General features: G+C 31.6%; 1 protein-coding gene across 1 annotated transcript in view; it reads right to left on the bottom strand.

Annotated features, from left to right (window-relative positions):
- LOC129912375 (protein sprouty) overlaps nucleotides 1–17,600 on the bottom strand; it is a 54,278-nt gene extending 36,678 nt beyond the window's left edge. Inside the window, exon 1 of the mRNA XM_055990585.1 lies at nucleotides 16,860–17,600. The gene's annotated coding sequence lies outside the window, so the exon portion shown is untranslated. The remainder of the gene's footprint in view (nucleotides 1–16,859) is intronic.
- Between the last annotated feature and the right edge of the window lie 9,938 nt (nucleotides 17,601–27,538).

Here is a 27,538-nt window from a genome sequence, read left to right as displayed (position 1 = left end):
TTTTTTTTAATTTTGTCTTTACTGATTTGTTTGCTGTTTCATCCTACAGAATTCGATTAATATAGCTGGGTTAGCTGTAATGTGAAGTAGAGAAGGTAGAGATTTGCCTAAGTACAGTTTTTAATTGAAGATGTTTTAGAAGCATAAAAACAGTAAAAGCAGAAAAAGAACTATTTAAAGAATGTTAGACTTTGAAAGGAAATAGAAATGAGAACAGTCTACGAGAAAAAAAGTTTATACGGAAACAATAAAATTTTTGTATATGAATGCATATATTTAAATATTTTTTCGGAATGATAAAAGCCAGAGCAGGTCTGTTCCCTAAATCGGTCAGAATCCATATGTTTAGTAAGTGAAAAAATCTTGTTTGATATACATTAATGCATAGTTTAATCATCTATCGAAAATCGACAGCTAATTTAAGCAATTATATGTTAGAGTATGTCAGAAAACGAAAAATTCATTCAGAGCATTAATTTCGACAACGTTTGGGACTTTTCCCCACAAGCTAATCAACTTGATGGCCAACCAACCTTATTCAAAAGATAAATTGACCCAATCTTGTTGACATATTGCACTCTCTAATGGTAATGCCACTGAACTATAAAATTTAATTTGCAACACACATAACCCGGTGACAAAGCAACCAAAACAAAAAACCCAGTCTTCTATATAAAAAAAAATATAAAAAAATAAACAGAACAACTACAAAACATCAAACAATAACAGCAACTGAAAGGAAAAGTTCAAGGATGCGCATTAAAACCAAGATCGTTCTGCTCATTTTATGTCCAACCTCTACGTTCAGCAGTTAGACTTCTGTTTGGTTTTGTCCTAAGCATTCGAGCTGCATAGAGGCATTATACAAAGTCATGATCAGAATAAATAAATCGTTTGACATGATTCCTCCTCACAGTCCTCATCTGATCCTCTTCATCCTTCTCTTTCTTAGATAATTAATTCAAATTCAAACTCAACTCTTGTATACATATAAAGATAGTTTTATCCATCTGTCGTTTTGAGTTTTATTTCTTTTAGCACAACCCTGCCTTGCTTTTTTTTCCATTTAACATCAGTATCACTCAATGTTCCTTCTTAATACTCGTTTGCGGGCAAATTTTCCAAAGAAATTGTGTTGAGGATCCATTATGCATGTAAATTCTTTTTTATCCGCACTAACAATCCGCGTAGATTTATAGATACAACCATCAAAATACACGTAGGTACAAACAAAAACAACAACAACAAAAAGCAAAATCAACTCGTGGATTGCTCGATCAGATAGGTTTCCTTTATTGTTGTTCTGATGCAAACGTGTTGCATTGGGTAGATATTCGTTCAGGTAAAAATCATTCTAACACATTGCATCAGCAAATGGACAAATCGCCGGATATCCGTTTGGATAAAATGGAAGTGATTGTAGGAAGTCAGAGGAAGTTGAACATGATTCGTTATTATGTCGAAATGATAAAAAAAAAAACGAAAAACTAGTTAAATGATTGATGAAATTTTTGTACCTTAGTATTTCTCATTAAGTTTGTCAGAAAATCCTTAGTCTTATGTTCTTCAAGGTTCGATGTTAGCAGAAATTTGTTGTTAAAAATATTAAATCTTATATTTAAAAGTCCTCTCTTTATCTGTATAATTATGGCTAAGAGCTTTTAAATTAATTTTTTTGAGGTGACGACGCACAGTGGACTCTTTGGTGCTTTTTGGGGTCATAATTTTTAATTTGCACGGCCATTTCTTGGTACACTGAATTATATTAGTATGGAGAATACGAAAAGCTGCCAACTTTTTTTTATTCAAAATGGCAGCTCCAAAATGGCGGCCAAAATTTTCTTTTTCAAGATAGTTTATAAGCTAGAAACTTTGCTAAATTTATATCAAAAAGGTGTTGGATCTAAGATTTAGGATTCATATTCCAAAAAAAAAGTTAAAAATTTTGAAAACAAAGTCTAAAAGTGCCAAATTAGTAAAAAGCACTATTAGACCTTTTATTACGCTATTTTATGGATTTAGTTTTTAAATTGGCACAATTTTGACATCTCTTTTATTTATTTTCCATAAAAAATTTATATTTTGGGGTAAAATGGTTACCAACTATGTTTATAAGTAAATATGAGATAATATGATATAATGCAAAATTTCAATGATCAATAAAACTGATATTTAATTTTTTTCGGAAAACCAAAATATACTTTTCTAATATATTTAAATATTCTAAATTCAAAAACGTGACGTCATAGATTTTTTCAGTTTTCATCGACTAATTTCGTATTGAAATCCACAGTCTTGACAAAAAATACTATTCAAGTGAATTTCGGTCCCACAAAAAAAAAAAAAAAAAAATGGTTCTCACACTCAGTGGGAACTAGCTTCACCAGAAACAAAGTGAATGTTTCCCACTTCAAGTGAAGTTATTTCCCATGTGAATAAAGTTCCCGCATTTTTTTTTCACTTCATTGCCTTGAAGAAGCTACTTTAACAACGTTCTCAATTTACAAGGTGTCCCAAAACTAATAGTCTAAACTGCTTTCACAATTTGGTTAGTTGTTTTACCCGAATCCTTGCGGTTTTCGATTAAAAGCAATTCTTATAAAATTTCGAAAAACTCTTGCTTTGGACTTTGGTGTACAAAACTGCATGCCTAGTTAAAAAAAAGCAAACATAATTGTGTACTCTTTTGAAAAGTTTCTTTTTAACTATTTCTTCAACCATCATCAGAACCGCTAAACGTCTAAAAATTTTAAACTTAACAAGTACAGCTCAAGATCATCATAAATCTTGTTCTTTTTAGTTTTTTTTTTTGACTTCATATGTCCCAACTGATTATGATTATCTTCCACCACATCAAAAAAAAATTAAGGTTCTAGACGAAAAAAAGTAAATAGAAACCCTTCAACAAAAGTACAAAGTTTGCTGTTGGCTACTACTAACTGGCACGTTTCTATCCAAAGAGTTGTTTGTATCTTATGGTGTTGTTTTTTTTTTTTTTATTGGAATCACACTTTAAGATACAAAGTTTACATAGAAATCCCATTCTCAACGGACCGTGTAGCGATCATCAGCTTCTGGTTTTACCCAGAGTGACGGTAACTAATGGTCGCCTGCCCAACAGCTTGGTGCGTTGTTGTTGGTGGTGTATTCATGTTCGATCTCTCATCCTCATTTGTCTACGTGTTTGCTTTTTAGATATATACATATATATATAATTTTTTTTATATTCTATCTTATGTTTACCTTTGTGCCCTTTTTTATCTTGTATTTACAGTTTGCATAGGTACATTGTTGTATCTCTTAAATTTTTGTTTAAGAAAAAAAATAAAACTCAAATCATCTGCTTTTTTAATTTTTTTTTATCGTAAAAAAGAGAAGTATAAAAATATACAAAACTTATAATAGTCTAGAATGTAGTGTTTTAAATTAAGAAAATTTAATACAAAATTTCAAGAAATTAGTAAAACCACCTATTTATTAGTTTTTAATTACAGTTCGCAAAAAAACAAAGACTATCCATTGTTCTGTTACGATGGTACAACATCTTTTTGTGAATTGCGAGATATCTCTACTAAAATTAATAATCTCCCTTATGCAACAGTATTTCTCAGACCACGGCAAATCCTCAAAATTTTTCATACAACCTTGACCAGAGATTTGATCTTGACTCTTAGCAGATACAGTCCAAGTCTTACCTGGCTTAAGTTTTTATTTTAATCGGTCTTGCCCGATGACCAACATATTGTGACTGTCAGACTACTATGAAAACACTGAAGGAATTAGAGTTATTTCCGTTCTGGGCCGCGTGCCGGCCGTCGCGTCGCCAGCTTCTGAAACCCAAATTATAATCCAACGACTTTTTGGAGCCATTTAAATCGTAAGACTGTTGTTGTCTGGGTTTATTTTTGTGGTTTTTACTAAGAACTGGTGGAGACATAATTTGTCTGTTTGTTATCAATACTCAATATGAAAATTCTAAAGAATTTGAAATATGTATCTACATACTGGTATGATAATATTTTTTTTTTCCATAAAGTGATGATGAGTTTTAAGTTTTAGAAATATAATTTTGGTTTTTAAAACTAAATTTTCTTGTATGTTTTTTTGTGCGGACTGTTAAAAAAACTTTCGGTTGTCAGTAAGTTCTACGGAGGCACGGAATTTTTCGTTTGAAAAGTAGTAGATTTATACTAATCCCTTAAAATCTGGGCTACCTTTGCGCCTCTAGGCGTTTTTCCTATTTTTTTTCTCCTAATCCACTTTTTCTCCACTTTTTAAAAATTGTTAAAAAATCCCTCTTTTTGATATTTTGGTTCCACTTTTTCCTCTTTTTTAGAATTATGTACGTTTGATTAAAAAAAATTGACATTTTTTTGAAAATCAAGGAAAATGTGACTTATACCACTTTCAATTATAACGACGCAATTGTGAAAAAATATGCGTTACTGTTGTTTAGCGCTGATTTGATTTTTATAAGGTTATTTTTGATAAATTTTGTGTTGTTTTTGTATTATTCTTATTATGTTAATACAATTTTAATTTTAAGAAATTGTTTTAAAAGGTTTGTGTTGCGGTTCGGGAAAGGCCCAAATGAGGCATTTCGTGTGACTATCGTACTTAACTTATTCTATTTTCACATTTTTTTTTATTGGGGCCTCTTTTTTTTTTATCAAAATCCTCTTTTTTGGCTTCTTTTTGAAAATCTACGAAGGTAGCTCTGCTTAGAATACATAACTTGATCTTTTACAGACTTACTTACTTACTTTTAGTGGCCAGCGACACGACATACAGGCGGCCTGCTTAAGTGCTCACAAAAATACAAAATGGCCACTGACATCATGTGCAGCTGGACGGTTTTTTGAAAAATTGTGTCTCTGGTGTTGACGTTGAATTTCTGTATTATCTTTTAAGACTCATATTAACCCTTTTTAAACATCAAAGTAATCTTTAAGGTCTTTGCGACCTTTACGGAGAAACTTGTGGTCTCAAGCGTTGTGCACAGGCGGAAAAACTTGACAACAATGCCAAAATAATCTTAGACATTGCCTAATATAGCTCATCTTTGTAGGTAGATACATTCATAAACGGCCTTGAAATCGTTGAATATGTAATGAATATCAATATCATAAATGTTCATAAATAATTTTCAAGATTTGCTGTAGTGTGAAAATTTGGTTGATAAAGACCTATCGGATTACTTCAGACTTTCACTTATTTTACGGCAAAGCGATGTTGAGGAAACTTATTCGTAGAATCACCTTCGTTTTCGCATATCAAGCTTATGTTGGAGAATTAAGCCTTTTGATGCGGATCGAGTCTCCAACGACAAGTCCAAATCCAAATAAGAAATGTTGACCTTTGCAGTCGCTATAGTAGCTTCCATGGTTCTAAAAATTTCTTTTTATCTGCTTTGTAGTAGGCTAGGGTTTCCATTATTGTTCGAATGCACGTGGTCTATTAAGGTTCCTAACATTCTACGTGAAGATCTAGAAAATTCTAGAAAATTCATCAGCTACCGCTTGGTTGTAAGAAGAAGTTCCGTAGTTAAAAACGTTCCTCCCGGGCGTCGAGGATTTTTAGAGGAAGCAGGTTCTTCCATTCAGGATAACAGTCGTTTAACAATGCAGTCAGTCCTTTTATTAACCAAGTCAAAAGACCCTGGTAATATTTTTCTAAAAATTTTTCCTAAAAAACTACCCAACTACCCGTAATGTTGAAAATGATAATCGAATAGAAAAAAATATAATAAAATAAAAATTTTCATATCCCTAGAAGTCGTAGGTATTAGCCTATTTAACTATCGTTTATTTATTGACGATTATTGACTTACAGAAAAAAAAACAATTTCATTTTCGGGAGGCGCACCTCGGCCACCCCATTAAGAGGCAACTACTAGCTCACCTAGTAGTATACGACTTCTAGGGATATGAAAACTTTTATTTATATAAACTGTTTTGAAAATATTCAATCAGGCATGGTTTAAAATAGCTTTAAAGATTCTCAAACTGTGAAACAATTATCGTCTATTCGATTATCATTTTCAAAATTACGGAATGACCCCCCAGATCTTTCTGCCGATTCTCTTCAATAGCTTTATATCTGAAATTATTAATTGTTGTTCCGATTCTGGGAAAAGCATTGGACAAGCACCCCCCTGAGCCCTGAAAACGTTTAACCGAGACCAAATATCAGGAATTAAAACTCAACGATCAGTTCCGATTCAACTTACATTCCACAGCAGTGCTTTTAAACAAAGCAAACTTCGCTTTCCACTTAAGGCATTCATGCATAAAGGCCTAAATGATCTTGGTCAACTAAAATACTAAGCTTTAACTTAACAAGCGAATTATAAATCCCATCATAGGTTTTTGAAAGGCATTAACATTTCCTAGAAATCTAATAACTCGTGAACAAAGTCTCAACATTATTTATCATTTCCTGACAGAAAAAAAATTAAGTTCAGGATTCCTCATACGTTATGGTACACGGTCTTAATTCAGATTTAAAGCCGTTTCTGCGTACCACTGAAGTCAAAGAGTAGCCAACTAAATGTATAAGCGGATTTGTGGTCCCAGTATCCTCCTTCTCCCTCGCCCTCTCCTTCCTTCTATATGATCCATTGCTGAGTATTAATGCATCAACATGTCTGCACTCAAATTAACTTCACAACATCATCCATTCCAAATCTGACCGAAATATTGCAAAAAAAAAAGGAGAAAAATCGAAAAAAATCAAATTTAGATTCCAGTAGCAGCAAGCAAATCCATAAGATTGAAGAAACTCATTTCAAGGCTTAAGCACATTATCGTTATTATTTTCGCGGTCAATTAGTGACCGTGCGCATCTTACCCGGGTCCCAAAAGCCGCAGCTACCGTGTTGGACACGGACAGGTTAACTTTTTGTTTCTTTTTTTTTTTTTAATTTTGTTTCTTTTGGTTTTCGAATAATAAATCTTTACGCCACCACCGACATCATGGGGATTGGCTACCGTTCATGTGGTGCTATTTGGAAAGATGCTACTGGTTTTTTTTTTAATTTTTCCTTCGATGATACACCCAAAGAGTCGTATATTTTGCATTGTTGTTAAAACCATGAAAAAATGCAAAGGAATTAACCGAGAAGCTTGAAAAGGATTTCTTTTATTTGCACGTGATGAACGCTTAAAGATCATGGCAATATATATTTACAGTGGGGCGGCGTTAATTTTAAATTATCAAAAAATGCCAGATATGTGTATGTACTTTAAAAAATCACTGCTCTCACTTGCTATCAACAAGAAACCTAACGAACAACATTGCTACAATGCGGTTTCCAGGCTACAATTTTAATGTTGATCCATTTTTTAAGGATCCTTCGCCGTCGGTAAATCTATTTCGGATTCCTAAAGTTTGAAAATCGCGATATAATAAATATAAATCGCAAATTACTAAAAATTAAGAGTTTATTAGCATTTATACTGCCTGAGTCTACTGTAGTTCATGATGTTAATGTATTACGCCTCTTCCACGCCACCGCATCGCATCCACCAGAACCGCAGAGAAAATTGCAATTTTTAAACGGAATGGAGGTTTTATTTATGATGGATAATAATTTTTATAAGTTGTTTTGTTTTTCTTTCTTTTTCCAATAACTCAGATAGCTGTCGGTTTAAAATTAACAAAAAGCATGAAACAACATCGGGCGATGGAACTATTGATGATTGTTATTTGAAGGTTATCAATGTTGTTGTAATTTAAGGTTAAGCCTCTATTCGTTGTATATGTATCCTATTACAATTCCAATACAAAAATAAAATAATTATTTTATGACCGATAAAAATCTTAGAATGGAACCATGATTTTTCATCATGTCCTATAAGCCTAATAAATTTTAATATTCTTTCAAATACTTTGGTGAAAAATGCAAAAAATAATATTCTAAAATTATCAAAAATGAAAACGGCCTTGAACTCGCTTTATGGTGTTTCAATTAATGAACCTTACAAAATACCATACATCTCTTTAACTGCGAATAGCTGAATTCGATTCGGGACATTTCATTTCAGTCGGCTTAATACAATACTAACTTTAACTATACAGATAGCCTTACTCGGAATTCTAATAATCCCCACGTTTTGAGTTGAGTTACTCACAGTTGAAGTAGTTAAAGTTGAGCCAAGAATCGATTTGACGAGAGATGAGTTGTAACATTTGAGTTCAGTCGAATAGTATTAGCCCAGTCTAACCCAAATACCTCCAGTTAGTAACGAGTTTAACTCCTTTAAAAGTTCGTGTTTTTTAGACCTAGACAGTCTTCTTCGATTTTTTCCGTCGGATAACTCATCCATATTCTTATATTTGTATATAATTTAATGGCGCAGCTACTTCAGCTACAGTATTTGTGTTGGTGTTGTTCTTTGATAAGGTGAACGTGTCGCTATTAGTACCTTAAAGCTCGTCATTAAATGGCAGACTGGCCAAAAACTACTCATTAACCTATCATTAAAATTGGTTTTCTATAAAAGGACCCGCATGATAAAAGATTCTAGACTCTCAAATACCGACGACGACCGATGAAACACGTGAACGTCGATGTTCCAGGACGTTCCAAGAGAACCTTAATTCTTTGATCAAACATAGAGTTTTTAAAGCTTGGTTGATATTCGTTTACCTATTTGCAAGATTATTTTCATGCGATTTTGTTTTTTAGAGAGTGTGAACAAGTGAATCTTATTAATACTATGCGCTTAAACATATAGCGTCAATATAATCTTACCGAACACTTAAATAAACTCAATGTAGCGTTGAAAATACCCATGGATTCTCACGTTACTCATTGCCAAGGTTCCAAAAGTTAGAATATCAAATTTCTGTATGGCAAGACCTTAAACACAAAGTTTAATTTTTCTCTATTCGATATGGTGCAAAGATTATCTTTTTGATGAAGAATTGAACTATATAACTTTTAAAAAGTTATTGCTCTGGATATTGACATCTAAAATAGACAGAATCTTGTCAAAAAACGTAACGCAAATATAATTTTTCTTACAATTTTCCATCAAACTTTTGACTTTTGCTTCTTCTGTTTATTTTGCCTTGAAATTTGGAGCTGTTTTCAGGATCTATCAGAGAATACAAATATAATAAATTATAAGCAATTTTTCTGTCCAAGACCACACCAATAATGGACTGTTTTGAATTGTTAGGAAAATTTCTAGGCGATTCCAAAAAATAGTCTGCTGGAAGTTATAGTTCTTCGCGTCTTCTTTCTGGTAGCTTGGGGAGTATCCTCTTTTACAAAGATTGGCATACTTTCTTTTTTAACTTCCGGAAAGTTTCTTTTTTTCAATTTTTGACTATTGACCGTGTGTCTGTCTCTGATGCTGTTCTCTCCTTCTGACGTAGCAATCCCCAATAGACATTACCACTGCTTTACTATCTCTTCCCGTTTTTTCCGTCTTAGAAGTTGTTGTTTTTTCTATTAATTAATTTAATCTTAAATAGTTAAATTTAAGACGTGGAGTACTCCTTGCTTAGCACCATTGGGAATATTGTCAGTTTTTTTTTAGTTCCGTTGGCATTCTTCATACGTTTGTTTTCACCTAGTGAAGTCTATAATTTTCACCAGTACATCCTGTGCATCCAGTATTCTCCGTTTCGAAGTTCTATTTCAAGTGAGTGAAATAGATCCCGGAATTCGGGGTTTGTTGGCTTTTTAAATGACCTAGGGTTTGCATTTCAAAAATGGCAAACAGCGAAATTTCGGTTGGGCCTTACTTGGTACCAACTGTCATTACCTATAAGAAACTACAATTGATGCGCTACCCTGCTGATTTATTCGTTTTTGAAATGGTCGTTTTTTTTTCGCCCAATAGCCATTTTCTAAGCTTGAGGCAAAAATTTACAGCTGACCAAGGTATTTTCCGCTACCGCTTATCATTTGCATGGATATTTTGTTTTTCTCAGCTATTTTGCCGTAACGACAGTCGTGAAAGTGGGAATTCCATAGCGCGTTTCAATCAACTTTTCGTTGTCAGGCAACAGATTTTTTTCGTGCGCTCTCTTGTTTCGTCTGAAGAATTGATGTTCTTCACTTTTTTAGTAAACATAAAAAGTAGAATTGTAGGGTACAAAGTCTTCATTCTCACCAGCCGGCATTCTTTACAAACACTTCATGTCTTCCGTTTTTTGTGCAAATTATTCAATATTTGTTTTGATGAAATGTTTAGTTGAATCTTTTTTAATAACGTTCTTCCATCTGAAGTATTGTGTAGATGCATTTTGGCACCGCAATGACCGTCGAATAAAAGATTATTTCTCTTTTAATCTGTTCCCGAAAGTTAGCCACATTAATCCTCATTCCTTTTGCGGGAACTTATAACACGTATTCTCCAAGAAGGATACATATAACGCTCTTTTATTTTCCTTCTTCTTTATCCTCTTTCTCTGTTCTTTTTCCTCAACTCTTTGTTTCGAAAACAAAGTTTCTCCTTGAATCTGTTCCCCGTGACATTTCTGAAGAAATATCTCATCTCTTTTGTACATATTTGGGTGCTAAACTTATTTTGTAGTGTGTGTCAGGATCGGATATTTTAAGTTCAGGTATGAAGTTTGTTCCTCACAGAGAAAAATATGACCCGCTAAAAACTAACAGATTGCCATATTGTTTTACCTTCCATACATTTCATAAGGAAATCTTATTAAAATCAACGATTAATAAGGTTTTTTTAAGGAGATTTCTTATTATTTTTATAGAGAAAATCTTATTAAAATTTGACTGAAAAGTTGTTTTTTTTTGCAACCTAGCACTAGAACAAAAATCGCGATCAATATTTTCATGGCAGGTTGGTCCAGGTGATAAGGTGGGCGACTAATGATTTGAAGTCTCCAGTTCGATTCCCAGCCTGGTCATCGTTTTTTTTATTTTTTTGCAGATTTTAAAACAATAAGGAAAACCCGATTGTTTTAATAAGGTTTCCTTCTTGGATGAAAACCATAGAGAAATCTTAATATTTTTGTTCTATTTTATGTGGTCTATTTTTCTCTGTGCTTTTTCTTCATTTTCTTTGTCCAGAAAAGCTATAAATGAACAAAGATCTATGTTATTCGTTTAAGCGAAGTTATCTTGCTACACACTCTTCAGTGACTCCAGTGAAGATGGGCTTTTCAACTTGTGCCCACAGATTAGTTCGTCCTGTCCAGAAACTAAACCTTACTGGTGATTCCATTAAGTAACTTTCCTTGCTACTTTTTCATCTCTTGGAATTATTGCTTTTACGAAAACATCCCTTTGAATTTTCGACGATCTTTTTTCGAAAATATGTAGAGATGTCATAAATCTGTGAAGTGAACAGTATTTGTCAAATTAAGCCTTTTTGACAATTGAAGGCTTACCCCATGGAGGGGAAATTTTAACAACTTTTCACTGAATTTTGCAAGAGCTCTCTAATTGTATTTTTTTTGTCAGAATCTAAATATATTTCAACAACTACTGAGCTCATTATTTTAAAAGGTTTTACCCTCTTTTAGGTAAATAAATGTCTTTTATAAATCATTCATGATCAAATATTGAAATCTTTTCTTTTTTGAAGATCAGTCCAAAGATCCTTAACAAATATTAATATTTGTTCCCTTCTCTAAACAAATTCAAAATTTCATAAAATTTTTATCAAGGTCGAGTTAATAGTAAATCTGTTCCTATCGTGCCCCCATATCAACAAATTCATTCAACAATTTTGTAACATTTCCTCGAAGTTTCTTGGCCACCCACATAAACCAAAAAATTAAGAGTGGAAAAAGAAAAACAAATATTCAAAAACCCATTATCCGTATTGTAAATAATCATTCGGGGGTGAAAAAATACTCTCCATCGAAAGACAAATGGTATTTCACAGCTTCCAATGCCTCAAATCATTCTTTAAAAAAATATTTTGAAATAAATTTTTACGGAAAATCGCGCGCAGACCAAAAATTGAACTTCTGCTATTTTATTGACGGAAACCACCAACAGTGATATACATTTTTTTTTCACTCTCTCTTCACCAATTGCCCCTAGAATATTATTCTCACTTGAATGGTACTTAAATTAAATTTTTATCAAAACACATCATCGTGGTAATTAAGAGTGAGAAAATAAGAAGTAGAAGAAGTATAACAACAACAAAAAAACACATGATAAGTGAATAAATTTTCAACGGACGCTGTGTTTTTTGGAAAAACAATTATTGTTTTCTCACCCAGTGCCAGTGACGTCATAGTAAGAGGGAGTATCTTTGATATTAATTATATTGTTTGCCAATATTTGGAACAAACCGATAAAATTTATTCACTTCTTGACGTCATTTAATGGTGCACTTTGGTGCAAGTGTTCAAAGTTATTGATGAAAATAATGGTTTTATGAGGTGCAGGGAACTAAGTCCACTGAGGGACTTCGTTCTCATTGAGTGGGAACGAAATCCACTTTAGTGAAGTGGTTTTCTTTCCCATTCAAGGTGGGTTTGAATTCCACTCCCTAATGGGAACCTAGTACACACTCAAAAAAATCAAAAGAGAATTTATTTTCAACAACGATTTTTTAACGAAAAACGAAAGTAATCAAATAAGCGTGATTTTTCGTATAAGTACTTTTTAGTAAAAAAAAATCGAGCAGGGGCATAAGTCCCGATTTTTTTCGGAATTTATGTCCCACTTTACTAGAATCTAATTCGGGACTTAGGTATGTCCCTCACTACTGAGACATAAGTCCCAAAAGAAGAATTTCGGTACTCATTTCCCACATGTATTTTTTTTTTATTTTTGCGTATAAGTACCTGAAGAGACAAGTTAATATGACCACTGCTGATGCAATAGTAGAACCGGTCTTGATTTATTTTTGTCGGTAGTACCTAGTCCAATGCAAAGCACAATTACAAGATGTTGAAAAACAAAAAAGAAGTTGGCAAACTTAATGGTTAGTCGAAATAGCATCGTGGCAAAATAAGATCATGGAAAGTGAAAGTCTTTTCGAAAATATTTTTGATATGTATTCTTTTTAAGTTGATAACACGGTGAAGTGGAAAAACTTTCGCGCGAATTTTTATTTTCACACCTCAAAATTGATTCTCCCCTGGGCAAAATTTTTTTCCGCTTCGCGTTTGGCTTGTACAAATTAAATAGATTCGCATGTTAGCAAATGTTTTTCCGCTTCGCGTTTGCCAAATTATAACACTTCACTAACATACAAACATTTGCGTCTGCCTGGGGATCTAACATTACCTAAGCAGAGGAACGAACTTGCGTGAGCGGTCCACTTAGGATATTTAAAGTCGCCAATGTCAGGGTCTTTTTAACTAACTGAAACCTTGCCCGGCTCGCTTCACGCGTTCTCAGTATTTTAAATCCCTTTTAGGGTTCTCTGTCCCGCTCATGTAACTTCGTTGCTCCGCTAAGGGTATGTTAAATCGCCAGGAAGGCGCCAATAACAACACTTTTTTAAGTAAACTGGGCCTTGTCCCGTGGATTTAATTCCAAATTAAATGGAACTAACATCCAATTGGGTTAATTCCGTGAGTGGTACACTCATTTCAGTTTCTTGAAAACTGGATTTCGAAATGAACTGCTGATTTTCCAGATTCTGTAAAAGGTCAAATTAAAAACTCGCGACTCTTTTTCTTCTTATTTTACTTCTTCTTGGTCAAATGGGAATTAAGTTAACATTCAGAGGGAACGAAAACCACACGTTTTTTTGGGAATTAGATTCCCACCTAGCATGGGAACTTACTCCACTTTACTAAAGTGGGTTTCGTTCCCACTGAGTGGGAACTAACTACCTCAGTGGACTTAGTTCCCGTGGACTTAGTTCCCCGAACCGTTTTATGATCGTCGTATTTCATCGAATTCGAATACAAAGCTTAACTGAGGGCAGTTCTATAAAACTACACATTTTATACATGCGACACACCATGAAGGAGCAAGAAGAATCCTTCGAAAAAATATCCAAAAACGAAAACTGCTCAACAAAGCAAACAGTTCTGACGAGAGTCTGAATTCTGCAGAGCATGTCATAAAAACCATCTGATTTTATTGAAACAAAGTTAAACTTTTCTACTCAATACAAAATTCAAAGAGTAGTTTCTTTTTTAAACAAAATGGCTTCGTTTAGCAAACCGAAGCATATTTCGGAACAGCATTGCATTTTGATCTGTATCATGTTTCAGGACAAGAGTAGTGCTATTTTGATAGTTGAAGAAATCGCATATCCTTGACTGTAATTATTTTTTGTTCTAAGTTCAACTTTTAAAATTTTCTTACTTGTTTGAAAACTCTTATACCAGTAACATGTTCTTAAAAAAATAAAAAAGTGTCAATCCATACGTTTTTGAAGTCATTCATCTTTTCCGGGTTTTGTATCAGAGTGAAAATTAACTTTTTGACAAATCTAAAAATATATATAATTACTTACAGCAATTACATCGAATTATAATGGTTTGGACTTACTAAATTTTAAAAGGCATGTTCACACGAGGACGAAAAAAGTTTTCATAAAAGTAAAGTGCGATGTATAAACTGAGGGAAAAAACAAACTTATTATCAACGAAAACCACTTTGATTAAACTACATATTTTTCAGAATAATTTTGCGTTAAAAACGATGATTTTGAAATCAAAGTAGAATGAATTTGGATTATGTAAAGTAGTTCTTAATTATAAAATATTTTTAAATCAAAGTTGTTTAAACTTCGAAGAAAACACAAAATTGGCAGCCACTGGGATCGATTCTACAACTCTTGGATCACTAGGCGAGTGCTTTACCTTCAGGCTATCCCACTGTTAGAAAATGAAAATGAGTGTGATAAACCATAATCAGTTAAACCTTCACTTTTGGAAAAGCCTGATTTTTGTTGTTCCTGAATTTCGATTTTTAATAAACTTAATTGTTTCTGTGCAAAGTGGTTTCATCGTTTACGAAAAAGCTAGAAATAAACAAAACTTTTCTATGACGGTATCGGCTCAAAAGTCGGACCATTTTTGAAAATGTATACGTTTTTTTAAATCAAAATCATTGATGGCGTTTCTGCATAACTCTTCTATATCTGTTGTTTTTTTTTTTTTTTCTTCTACATTGGACCTCTGTGTTCTGTGTTCTCATTTAAAAGAGCTGAAAGTAATAGAAAAATAATAGGCCTTAAACAAAACTCTTCGCACCCAATGTTTTTTCAGGATGATATTAATATCATTTTACAAACACAGGTTTCTTCACTGGTTAATAGAAGCTTAGAAGAATCTCCAAATTCTTGAACAAGGAAATATTACCTACCTATATCGAACGTTGAAATACTTGCTTTTCTTCTGTTTCAAAAAGGGATAAATATAGTATGCTCTACTGCAATAAAGGCAAGGAAATACCTGGAGAGGAACTGCACAAAAGATCAAGAGATCATTGTGTTTTATGTGCACAACTAACTCAACATTTTTGTTATAAAATGTTCTTCGTTTACACAGTTTAGATGCTTTTTCAGTTATCAGAAAAAAGTAGTTATCACTCTCTGTAAATGAGAACTTAAAATAAAAAAAAAATCGATTAAAACTGTATCGTAGAATATCTTAAATGAGGGTAATTAAACTTTTTGGGTAATTAAACTTTTTTATAGGTACTAGATAGCTCGCTAGCTAGAATCGATGTTTGAATTTTGATTTGATAATATAAAAACACTAAAAATAAAAGTTTTCGTGGCGTCTGGATTCTGATAGTCATAGAAGTTCAAAGCGAAATTTGCCTCTACCTCTCTCTAGGTAAGAATGTACGAGATTGTCAGCAGGTTGTTTTAGCACTGAAATTTTTATTTGATTCCAAAAGTCCTGAGAAAAGCCAATCCAAAAGGAATATATTGTTCCATAACAATACTAAGACCTTTCTGTAAATATAAAATAGACGAAAATTTTCTTTTTTTGTTTTGAAGTTGAAAGAGATGTATATTTGTAGATACTTTTTCAATTGGATCTTTAGCATGAATCAAATACAATTTGTTAGATACTTTTATTATTGTACTTTGAAGACAGCCTAAATTAAGAAGCATCGTTAAACACTTGCATGACCCATTTCAATAAGCTGTAATGATTCACATTCTATTTGAAAGATAATCAAGACATTAGAGATTGAGCCAGGTATGATCGTCTACAATGATCGTAGGGTTTTTTAATTTACTGGCCAGAAATGGAAGGAACCTTAAGGACGTCTTTCAAATCTGATTACAGAAATGTATGACTTAGTGTTCCTACCTACTCAAATAAGAACGGAATAGATACCCTTATCTGGGTTCAGATTAGAGGCATAAGTTTTGCTTTTCTTCGCTGTCATTTCAGAAAGTTTTGTGATATTTTACTTTACTACTGATTTTGATTATGTTACTAATTCTGAACTTTTGTTTTGACTTTCAATGAAAATGAATTTGATTTAAAGATGAAATAGTTCAAGAAACTTAAGAGTTTAAGGTTATTTTTTTTTTCTCGCAATTTTATAAAATGAGGTCTAAAACAGTGTTTAACTAAATATCTCCTTTTTTTGCCAATTTGTTGATTCAAATATTATAATTCAAAAATGATTGCAAAGCATACGTTTTGACATTGTTGTACGAATTGAAATGCATACTATTAAAACAGTTTCAGAACATATAATTTGCTTCGGTCCTAAAATCTACTAAGAAATTTTGTTTTTCAAAAATATTAATTAAAGTTTTTGCGAGTTAATGAAAAAATTTCTTGCAAAAATATAACAATAGAGTTGTCACAAAAATATTTTCTTTTATTTAAAGATTAATTTAAAGATTTTGAAAAAGTCTTATAAAAAATTTAAAACACTTTTGAAAAAAGAAATGTTAAGTATTCTTATGGTTGACACTCACCTTTTGAAGGTTTTTTGGTTTTTCTTTTAAGCTGCTATTTTCACGTCCTTATATGCAAAGGTTGGTCCCAAGGAAGATCTTCGTCAGTCTTCCACTTTATCACAAACACTTTTAAATATTTTTTTTGTTGTGGTTGTGTGAAGTCCTTATTGTTGTAGGTATTTGTTTTTTTTTCTTAAAAAAAAAAAAATAATTTCACTTCCTGTTTTAAACTTTTCTTCTATTCTTTCTGCTTGTTATTTTAATATTTTTTTTTTTTTTTCATTTAAGTCATTTGGGTTTATGATTTTTTTCGAAAGAACAAAAAACCACTTCTCGACCACTTAACACTCAGGAATTCTAGATTCCAGCATGCAATTCTAGAATGTGCTTAGCAAATTTCACTACGTGGAAAATAAATTGCCAACCAGTGAAGACGTTGACGACAACGACGGTAGCAGAGTTGCAGTAGCACTTGAGAAGAGGATGCAATCCTCCAGAACGAAGGTATGTTCAAGAGTTCGAGTCTGAATAACTCTTTCGAGTCAGGACTTATTCGCCCGCGTTAAATCTACCTACACGAAAAAAAAAAAAATTACAAAACTTCTCAACTTTCTCACGCGCCTTTAACAATATAATCAAAGTTGGTACACGACGAACAAAAATATCCAACAGCCTGCTTAAGGACTTTTGTGTGCCTGTGCTAGGATACACTCGGCAGTAGGCTGGTGAATGAGTGAACCTTCTTCACTATGGATTGAATAGCTGGCTGGAACTTGCCGCTGACTGGCTATGTGTGCTTTAAAAGCGATATATGAATGTGAAAATAAGAATATGCAGTTTCCGCACTTGCGCCGATGTTTGGGGAAGTTCTATTGTATAGTAGTGGGGATGGGGTGAGAAAAATGAAATAAATTTGAGCTCTATGAACAACCAGGAAGCAATGCAGGGCAAAGCTCACACTAACACATTCAGAAAAAATAGGAAAATGTATCCTTGCACTGATGATGGTGTGTACAGACTTTGGTGTGCTGTAGGTTCGTAATGACCCAGAAAGCTGTTTAGTATGTGTGGTGGTGTTTTTTTTTCGTAGAGTGAGTGTATATTGCAAGTAGACGAAGTTTTCATTCACAGAAAAGGAGTTTTGCAATACCCGAATGCATGAATGAAATACAGGATTTTGTTGTACCCCTTATTCTCAGTCAGCGACAGGACATGAATGAATTTTTATGTAATGTTTCGCATATTCGGTGTATGTGCAAAGTTGTTGAAGGTTTCTAATTGTTTCTTCTGTTAGAGAAATTTCATGACAGTTTTATCCAATTTTCTAACTGTAATACACTTTCTCTGGGTTAAGTTTGTATGAGATGGGGTTTCTTGGTCTTCATTGTCCAACGACTGTTATTTTACTTATGAAATTTGTTTTTTTGCACAGTGTGTAATGTGTGTTTTCCAACAATTGTTTTTAACCTAAACTGCTGTTTGTACACAAAAAATAAGAAGAAAATAATATTTGAAATAAAGGTTGGTTTCTTTGTAGTTATTATTAACCAAAACCTTGAACAAAATTTTTAAAAAAGAAATGCATTATTTTCAAAAATTTTATTATTAAAAAAAAACACCCTAAAAGTTCTTACCCTACCCCATTACCCAATAAAATATTTTCTGGATTCTAGGCTTGGTTTCAATTTTGATAGTTATCGTTTGAGTGTAGGAAAGTAAGTAAAAAAAAACAGCCATTTTGTGGAACGAAATACAGGAAAGCTAAATTTTTCAAATCTGAAAGAAGTTTATTAAAAAAGATTAAGTACTGGTTTTCGGGACACCACCCCTGGGGAAAACCGCTATTTTGGAAAAAGCGAATTGATCTACATCTCCTTAAGTATTGTTTTGACTGGATAAGTAAATGAATTAAAGTTTTAGGTGATATAAATATCTTCTTTTGTGAATGCACTGTTTTTCTGTGAAGACAATACTAACAAAAAAATTTAATATTTTTTTACTTAATTTTTTTTTAAATTTTGCTGGTGTTCGTAATATTTTTGTTTATTTATTCAATTGACTTAATAATTTTAAGTTAGTTTCACAAAATATTTTTTTTAGTTTTATTTTATTAAATTAATTTAAAAAAACGTATTTTTTTTAAATTTAAATATAATATACGTAAAATATGCTCTCGTTTATAAGCCCCTTTATTAAAAAGTTTTCATTGGCCTTAAATTTATATCAAGCTAATACAAAAAATAGCTGTTTTATTTTAGTTTTTGTTTTTTAGTTTGAAAACTAATAATAATAATAATCAGAACAAATTAATTTATTAAAAAAAGAAAACTAACTAACTATGCATTACCATTATCTTTTTTCATTTTAAGTCAATTTTTGTAGAAAATTGGGCATCCCACCATTTTATAATTTTTTTTGTTTTAACATAACATAAACGATTTAGCCTTTTTTTCGTAAATACTTTATGCAAAAATAACATTTTATTCTTTACCCATATTGAGGTAAATTGCTCCTTTAAATTTCCTAGTTTTGGCTAGAAAAATCGCATAATCTTCAATAGTATACCAAAATAATGAAACTTGATGCTCTACAATTTTTATTGTGTAACTATCATAGGGACTGAGAAAAGTTAAAAAAAGCGAACAAATATAATGACATAACCTTAAAATTTTCCTCATTGAAAATAATATTCATATATTTAACCTACCATTTTGCTGTGCTATTTTGAAAATCCAGCTTTTGGATCTAGACTTTATTATAAATATATTTGATTAATTTTCATGTAATAACTTTCTATGTCAGATCAACATTATAAGAATGAAGTGTTAACATTTAAGGAACTTTAGAGTTTTTATCACAATAAAACAAAAAAAAAAAATCATATGTGCAATGCACACGAGGTAGAAGTGAAACCTTAAAAAATCATTTTTCTTGCAAAAAAAAAAAATAGAAAAAATCTAACTTTTTTTTTGTTCTATCACCTTTAAATCCATGTTTTTTATATGACAACCTATATAAATTTTATATCATCTGAAAGCTTATTGTTTCAGCCGAAAATATTTATATCGACCATGTCTATACAACATCTACAAAAAGAGCTAATTTTTTTGAACCAAATCACTTTTCATCAAAAAAGCAAAAAATCAATCTTTTTTCGCTTCTAACACCATTCATTAAATATATTTTTTTAAATTACAACCAATGACAAATTTTATGTTGTCTGAAAGCTTATTTCACCTTTTATATGACGTATCAATCATATTTCTACCATGCCTACAAAAAAAGTAAGAATTTTTTAAAGCCAACTATGCTGAAATTTCAAACTGAGATTACGGTACTTCCTACACTGACTAATGGCTGGTCATCGGCAACAGATCTTCAAGTTTTTCAAGTTTTTTTCAATTTAAGATTGTGTTACTTGTAGAGCACTTACCGTTATGTGTGATATATCAAATGCAAGGTTATATTAACAGCATGCGTATTAAAGTCAAATAAAAATAAAAAGATCAAAAGATATAACGTGTTTTAAAAAAGAACATTTTTTTACCGTTATCTCAGGATATTGAATATGAAATTAATTGAAATTTTGCACAATTATAGCTTATTTAATTACCTATTTACAGTTTCATTTATCTATCTATTAAAACAAAAAAGTTATAATCAATTGATTTTTCCTGTCGCTTTTTCGTTTCATCTTGTTTCAAATCACTACTATACTAAAGAAGTTTTCACTTCAAAAAGGTGAACAAAATCGACCAAATTCAATATATCAGGGAAAATACATAATTTCCTGTCTACGAATAACAAGTTCTTGACAATTTTTTGTGGCATAGTCATGGAAAATGGAATGCAAGAAAATGTTCATTGTTCTAACTTGAGAGTTAAAAAAATAAGAGACTCTTGCACATCCTCTGCAACCAATCTCTACTACATAAATTTGGTGCTCCGTCCTCCGTTGTAAGAAGCCCTAAAGCCTAGTCCGCTACTGAAGCCAAACGAAAAATTCCATATAAAAACAGCACAACGAAAAATTTAGTTTTGGGTTCCGTTTCACAGTACAAATTTGTTAAAAAAAAAAAAGTACAACTACAAATTTGTGATTGTGAATTGTATTTGGTGAAATAGAACAATGTACTAGATTATTTGGAAGTTTTCACTCATTCACCACTCATATTGTATTATACCGATCATTTTTCTTGGTCCATAAGAGTTTTTTTTTTTGTGGTTTTTTAATTTGATTTTATTGTTTGAAAAGTTATTTTCAGATGAATTTTTTTTTTCATTTATTGTAGTTTTGAACTTTTTTTATACTGACTTTGTTAGAGTACTCAATGAAAGCCTTATCGCTGTCGTCCTGTCGACTATGGAGACTTAGAAACATTTCCATTTTGCTTCAGCTGCGTAATAGGCTTAAGCCCCTGTTGAATATATAAAAAAAAAATAAAAACCTTTTTTATGTTTTTTTCTCTTCGCTTTTATTGGGCACAAATAAACGTGAGTCCCAGTTGAATCTTTTCTTTCAAAAATCAAACAACAAATATTAAAAACGCTTTCTTTAATTTCTTAATTTTAATCTTAGCACAAAATAATACAACACATTTAAGTCTATAACAAAACAAGCTTTGAATGAGTTAAATTAGATGTAATAAACCTGATTACGTGCTGTTAAAAGTGTTGGTGCTGGCAATACTCCTGGTGCTGGTAATAATGCTGGTGCTGCTAGAGGTGTTGTTGCTGGCGCCCTGAAAATGCCATTTATAGCTGATTTTACACTGGAAATGCCTTGAGAAATCGGATTTGGAATGAGACCACCAATTACATCTTGAAGTCCTCTCAAGTTGTTAGTTGGTGCTTGGACATAAATAGTACGACGGACAACTGGACGAATTGTTCTATAGATAACTTGTTGTTCTGCAGGATAAGCATAGAGAGTAACCATTGGAGGAATTGGTGCACTTAAAGGTGATTCGAAAGATCCACTTGTTACGGGTGAAGATGTTAGTTGTGTTGTTGATGAGGTTGGTGATTTCTGCGATTGAGTTTGGGAAGATGTCAGCTTATGCGCTGATGAAATCAACAAAGGAAGTTTCTTTTTGATTGCAGACTTTAGAAGGAAGCCTTGTGTTGTTGTGGCCAGAATAAGGAGAGTGATCTATAAACAGATTTTTTTAGTCAATGAAAATCATCAAGGAGAAAAATCTTTTTACCAATAAAGTAAATTGAAATTTCATCTTCAAGCTGTTTTTTTTTTTTTTCTAAACTATAGATGTATATTGATTGTAGAATATTGATAAACTGATAGCATGAAATAGATTTACAATTTCTTTTATACACATCATAAGCCACAGCAAAATTCTGCAAATGTCATTTTTCACGAGTTTAAGGTGAAACAAGTTTTTCAAGTGGAAAATTTGAAATTAAGGTTATTTAGACATTTGTTTGACAACATGTTTTGCGACTAAAACAGTAAAATTCACATTATAACACAAAAGTTACCCTCAGGGCTATAATGAAAGCAAGCAACGAAAGAGGAGCATAAAGTGGAAAAGTATATTGAATGCATTCCTAATTTAATTGCAGGTACCTATAATTCTATTAGTAATCAAAATTTATTTAAACAAAAATCTTCGACAAATACTCATGGTGTATTCACTGAGTTTATAAAGGCAGATAAGAAAGCATTACATCAAAATAAAAATTACAAAAGCAAACTTTTCTTAATCTTTAATAAATTTTAGATTTTTGGTGTAAATATAAACAGTTTTGGGTTATAATTCTTAACGGTTTGGAGTCTTATATTATGAATGATTCTCTAGAAGTGTTTTAGGAATTTTGGGTGTACCTTCACGTCCTGAAAAAAACTTCTAAAAGAAATCCCTAAGAAAATCGTTTTTGATTGAATCCAAAATTTGTAGATTACACAATTCTCTACAGAAGATGCACCAACACCTTTTTTAATCAGAATGATCGTTGAGAAGAAATCGTTTAAAACAAAAGTAAATCGTTAAAATATGATTTTTTGCCTATAGCTCATAAACCATCAATGTAACTGAAAATGTTTCGATGTAAATCTGTATATATACCTATAATAATTTTGTCGATTCAAAAACACAGGTCGAAATCGGCTAATGCGATAGTCGATATAGACCGAGAGCTGGCAGCAGCTTAATAGAAGAAAGAGGTCCATTTAAAGCGATAACAAACATGTAAGTCTGCCGGCTTGTATCGGCGCCGATTCTGAGAAAAAGTGCAATAACACAGCATTTTTTTTTTTCAAATGATTATGAATTATGATACCAAAAAATTACTGTCTCTCTAATAGCTCAAGCAAACGTGCTACCAGAAATATAATTTGTCAAAGTTTAAACGAATCCATCTGCCCACAATATGCATTTAAATTCTCGTGAATTTTCACATTTCAATTGCATTTTTCGGACAGAAGGTAAGGTAAACTCACTTAAACCAATTTTTTTTAGTTTAAGGTAATGCCAAACTTTTTTTTGGTTCCATAATCATTTAAAAAACTGCAGTGTAATTGCACTTTTTCTCAGAATCGTCGCCGATACAAGCCGGCACACTTATATGTTTGTTAACGCTATAAATGGACATCCTTGCTGTATTGATATAAATCGGTTACCTCTCGCGCAAGAAATCTGCTGCCGACTCTTAGACTAATAGTTGATAGTCAAAAAAACGATAATTTATCATCGATTTTGATTATCAACTATTGACTATCGACAATTTTAAAATTCTAAGAAAAGTAAATCGTTATAAATATTTTTTTTTTTTTTCATTGCGAAGATTTGTTCACAATTTCTATTCCTATTATAGAATAGCTTTAATTTTAAAAATATCATTAATTTAACAATTTCGTCGAAGTCTATCAGAATATGTTGATGTTGTTTTTGCAGAGTACTAAATATACAGGGTGTCCCACAGTCATCGCCCCAAATGAAAACCAATTATTCCTGAGGTCATTTTAGTCGAAAAACTTAAGAGGTAATTTTCTCAAACTTCGTCTGATTCGAAAGATTTTTTTTACAACAAATCAAAAGTTTATTATAGTTTTAGTTTGTCCCATTTTTTTTTCTGCGGACAATTTTCTTCGTTTTTTAAGTTGTTTTTTAACTTTCATATCATTTAGATATGATATGATCGTGAGTTTTACATTTTTTTTTCGGTTAAGGTTCACACTGAAAATAATAAATTTCGTAAAATTACGAAAATCGTTTCATACACTACATTTTCGTTGGCCCAACGAAACTTTCGTTGGCTCAACGAAAATATGTAATTTTTCGTAATATGAAAACCTTCATCAATTAATGAAAACGTTTCATACACTTTTTCTCCCTTTTTAGTGCCAAAAAATCCAATTCAATGAAAAGATTCATCAATTAACGACAAATTTCATACTCATTTTAAAGAACAAAAATAAGAATTTTTTCCTTGCTTTATCAAAGTTTTAATTAAGTAACGAAAAAATTCATTAACTTATGAAATTCAACATTAACTAACGAAAATCTTCATAAGCTTATGAAAATTCTTCATATACTAATGAAGTAATGAAATATTACATGGCTTATGAAAAAATACATCACGAAAAAAAATCGTTGCCTTACAAAAAAAACGTAGACTTGGGTGCATTTCTGTTTTATGGATTAAAAATTGAATCTTGCTGGATATAGTTCACATTAGGTTTTTGTTTAAAAATCTATGTAAGTTGAGCTGAATATAAAAAATATTTGCGTATTGACAAGGTGTCTCACGGATGAGTCAACTGATGAGTCCAAGTGAGCTCCACCGGGTCGAAACGCCAATTTTTTTGTTTTGGACTGTATTAAATTAATAATAATTTAACAAGTAAAATAAATATATATTATAATCTATTTAAAAAAAAATTAATACAACGAAAAGTTTCGTTACCTAACGAATATTTTTTCGTAATTTAATTAAACTATTCATAAAATTTACGAAAAAATTCGTTAGCTCACGAAAGTTCTTTCATAAATTAATCAAAAAATACATTGACTAACGAAAAATATCACCGTGGTTAATTAAATTTTACATTAATCGATGAAAAAATTTCGTAAAGTGATGTAAAAATTCATTAATTCTCGATCAAAAATTTTTATGAAAAATTTCATTAAAATACGAAAGTTTTCGTTAATTGATGAAGTTTTTCATTAACGTATGAAAGCCATTTCGTTGAGCCAATTAAATTTTTCATCGGCTGAAAATTAATTAAATTTTCGTTGGCTCAACGAATTTTTTCGTTGTATTTACGTAAGGATTTGGTTCAGTGCATCTGAGCAAAAAAGTTCACATAATAACAACTTTAGTACAACTCTAAATTTTCTATATTTGGGTATATTAAGTTTTCTTGTACGCCCAAAGCTGTTTTAATTATAACCTGACGAATTCAATATGTTGGTTTTCTACAATGATAATACTGGTCAACAAAGTTAATTTTTTTTTTGAGTGAATGCTTTGTGCCAAATTTAATCACTTTCCGTCATGAAATGGACATGCAATGATATTCGACGCTAAAAAGCGTTAAAGGCACCGCTTTGCGGTGGATCGCGGTTATAAATAAGTTAAATATTTTAAGCTTGAAAAAGGACATCTTTATTTAAAACAATTTATCAACATAATCTGAAAAAAAAAAATTATAAGTCAAGATTATTTTAGTTGGGCTGCATAGTCAATAGAGTTGAGTTGAGAATCCTGCTATGATAAGTTGCCCTTTAATGAGTTGAGTTGGTTCAAGTATTGTTGACTACTGACACTCACATTTGTGACTATGCAATATGCAATTTTCTTACAAAATTGGAAACTAATATATTGTTGATCATGTGTGAATTTTAATTGTGTAAGTTCTTTAGAAAAAATAATTATTTATTTTAATTGACCGTTAAATCATTTTGTTTCTACATTACTACATTTCTTTCAATTTAAATTTAATAAGGAGGATACGAAATGTATTCATATGTTGTAGCTGTAGCAGGAACAATTGCAGGTGCAGGCGCAATTGCAGGTGCAAGTACGGTTGAAGTTGCAGGTGCTGGTGCCCTTGCTGGTGCAATCAGAGCCCTAGTAATGAATGATTTTATTCCAGAAAGACCTCCAAGTCCGGGTATGTTACCGATGAGTCCTGGTAAAGCTCCCAAATTACTTCTTTGTGGTTCAACATAAACCGTTCGCCTTATAAATGCTACTGGTGCAGGTGCAGATGACCGGTAATGGATTGCATTTCGAAATTCAGGATATTGATATTCTGATGGAGCATATGAATAAACTCCCACTGGTGCAGGAATTGGATGAACTTGTTCGACAAGGGCAGAATCATCATTTAAATCAGAATCTATTGTATCACTTAGAGCAGCTACTGCACCTAATGTAGTCTGTGTTGGAACTATTGGTTGAACTTGAGGAGATATTAATCCAACTGTATTTCCTGATGTTTGTGTAGATGTTGTTGATAAAGAAGATGTAGAGCTTCCGAGAGATGGAAGCGGAAGCAAAGAGAGTTTCTTTTTTAATAAGGATTTCAAGATTATTCCTCCCTCAGAACTGATGGCGAGAGAACTCAAAACGGTAACCTAAAAATGTATTTTTTTTTATAATTTTGTAGAAATAGAGAATTTTTATTTCCTTACCAAAAGAATTGTTTGAAATTTCATTATGAAATAAAGAAATGTATTCTTGGGAGGTTGAAAGTTAATGTTACACTGATATTGATTTAATTGTTTTCGCACGAATTTATACCCAAACAAAGCAAAACATATTCGAATAATCCAGTTTACTCAAATTGCAATGTAAACATGCTTTGTATTCTAATGATTGAACTATGAATGCAAAAAATGTTGTATTACTCAACAAGTTTTCTCTATAGTGGTTTGGAAGATGGAAATGCAAGTAATGCGTTCTTTAAAGAAAAAAACAATAGCTCAGCATAGAAACAAATATGAGATGACGTCATAACAGACTTTGAAAAAATGGTTTCAACGCAGAAACATTATTTGAAATATATTTTCGAGACTCTCCGAGATATTTTTTTTTTAAATATTGTATTGTGTATATTATTGATAAATTAAAAAATCTAGATTTTTTGATTGCATAATTTTTTACATAATCTTAAAAATATTGATAAAATGTCCAAAAATTAATTGTTTTTTTTATCTAAGATACATAAATGTAGATGGGTTTTGATAATTATTTTCGAAAAACATTATCAAACGTTCTTATGTTTCAAGTAAGTTTGTATTTTGTTTAGTTTTAAGTCAAATATTTACTTATTGATTTAATTTTTTTAATGAAATAATTTGCATTAAAAAAAGTTGTGATCGAGCATTGAAAATTTTAACTAATTTTTTTTTTGGTTAAAACTTTTTTTTTAAGATGGTATAGAACAATTACCTAAGTTCCTATCGTAGAAAAACACTGTCAATAACGGAAACAAGATCTTTCAGTAAATTTTGGGAAATTTCTTGAGTAGTAAAAGAGATGTAAAACTAATCTCGCTTTGGTTTTTTAACCATCGACATTGCAAAAATTCTAGCGCCCGCAGTAATAATTGTTTTACCTACTATATTTAATTAAATGTATTCTCACCTTTTTAACGATGTATTTAGTTTTGGTAACAAACCATTTATTCGTTGACATCGATTTCAGGCATAAACTTTTACTATAACATGTTA

The sequence above is a fragment of the Episyrphus balteatus genome, chromosome 2 (assembly GCF_945859705.1).
Source record: "Episyrphus balteatus chromosome 2, idEpiBalt1.1, whole genome shotgun sequence".
NCBI lineage: Eukaryota > Metazoa > Arthropoda > Insecta > Diptera > Syrphidae > Episyrphus > Episyrphus balteatus.
Note: the sequence above shows the minus strand (reverse complement) of the source record. Positions and strands in the feature narration are given on the sequence as shown.